The sequence below is a fragment of the Leucoraja erinacea genome, chromosome 43 (genome assembly GCF_028641065.1).
Source record: "Leucoraja erinacea ecotype New England chromosome 43, Leri_hhj_1, whole genome shotgun sequence".
Classification (NCBI taxonomy): Eukaryota; Metazoa; Chordata; class Chondrichthyes; order Rajiformes; family Rajidae; genus Leucoraja; species Leucoraja erinaceus.
Window position 1 is genome coordinate 1462890 of NC_073419.1, and position 1878 is coordinate 1464767.

A 1878-nucleotide genomic window follows, 5' to 3' on the forward strand; every position below is an offset into this window, starting at 1 on the left:
GCTATTGAGGCAGTGCAGCGTAGGTTCACGAGATAAATCCCTGGGATGGCGGGACTGTCATATGAGGAAAGTTTGGAAAGACTGGGCTTATATTCACTGGAATTTAGAAGGATGAGAGGGTGTCTTATAGAAACGTATACAATTATGTGGACTGGACAAGCTAGATGCAGGAAAAATGTTCCCAATATTGGGCGAGTCCAGAACCAGGGGCCACAGTCTAAGAATAAAGGGGAGGCCATTTAAAACTGAGATGAGTAAAAACGTTTTCACCCAGAGAGTTATGAATTTGTGGAATTCTCTGCCACAGAGGGCAGTGGAGGCCAAATCATTGGATGGGTTTAAAAGAGAGATAGATAGAGCTCTAGGGGCTGGTGGAGTCGAGGGATATGGGGAGAAGGCAGGCACGGGTTATTGATTGGGGATGATCAGCCATGATCACAATGAATGGCGGTGCTGGCTCGAATGGCCGAATGACCTCCTCCTGCACCTGTTGTCTATGTTTCTAAATGATTGAGGAACTGACTGTGCTGGCTCGAATAACTTTTAAATAAAAGTCCACAGCCCGTTCAAAAGAAGCAGCAATGCCCTCTCTGAGGATCGAACTCAGGACCTTCAGATTATGAGACTGACGCGCTGCCTACTGCGCTAAGAAGGCACCTACAAGCTGGACAGTAATAACTGCAGCATTAACACAGGGAAAGGTGAAAGCCAAAGAGAAAGGAGAGGTGTTGGAGGGGCCGAGCGGGTCAGGCAGCATCTGTGTAGGGAACAGACAGGCGATGTTGTGGGTCGGGACCCTTCTTTGGACTGAAAGAGTAGAAGGGAAGTTTCAGTTCAGTTTATTGTCACGTGTACTGAGATACAGTGAAAACTTTTCAAGATTCAAGATTCAAGGTTCAATTTAATTGTCATTTGGACCCCTTGAGGTCCAAACGAAATGCCGTTTCTGCAGCCATACATTACAAACAAATAGACCCAAGACACAACATAATTTACATAAACATCCATTACATCGCTGTGATGGAAGGCCAAATAAACTTATCTCTCCACTGCACACTCCCCCCCCACCGATGTCAGAGTCAAAGTCAAAGCCCCCAGCTGGCGATGGCGATTGTCCCATGGACATTAAAGCCACGCCGGGTGATGCAAGGTCGCACACCGGGTCTTGGTGTTAGAGCTCCCGGCGTGCGCTCGCAGAGTCCCGCGGCCATTCCAAGCCGCGCGGGGCGGTGCTGTAAGGCCCTGCTCCAGGAGCTCTTCGACCCTGCAACTCGGGCGGGAGAAGTCACCGTTGCAGGAGCCCTGAAAAGCGGTCTCCCTCCAGGGACCCGCGGGCTCCCAGTGCCGCCGTCCGCCAGACCCGCAGTTGCAGCCTCCGAATCTCCGGAGGTCGGGCCGCAGCAGCAGCAGCGCTCCACCACCGCTCCACCCGCTCCGGACTCGGCCAACTCCGCGACGGTGACGGTGATTCGTCGGCACCAAAGTCCCCGGTCTTCTCCTGTTGGAGGCCGCTTCTCGTTGCAGCCCCAACGACAACGGAGACCCGACAAAGAAAAGGTCGGGTTTCCCGTGCAGGGAGAGATTTAAAAGTTACCCCCACCCCACCCCCCCACACACACACCCCAACAAAAAAATAACAAAAACTACATAGAAACATAGACAAAAAATAATAAAAACGCGGACGGGCTGCAGAGGCCGCTGCTGACGAGAGTCGCGCCGCCTACCGAACGTGTTTTCCAGTTAGTGTTGCGTGTTTTCCAGTTAGTGGAAAGACCAAGGAACTGGTTGTGGACTTTGGAAGGAGTAGGAGGGGGACCCACAGCCCCATTCATATCAACGGGTCGATGGTTGAAAGGGTCAAGAACTTCAAATTCCTGG

The 1878-nt window shown here is 51.9% G+C and overlaps 1 non-coding gene across 1 annotated transcript; it reads right to left on the bottom strand.

Moving 5' to 3' along the window:
- Positions 1-582: 582 nt before the first annotated feature.
- On the bottom strand, positions 583-655 carry trnam-cau (transfer RNA methionine (anticodon CAU)). Its single transcript has one exon. It is a non-coding gene; the product is annotated as a tRNA-Met (tRNA).
- Positions 656-1878: the final 1223 nt, after the last annotated feature.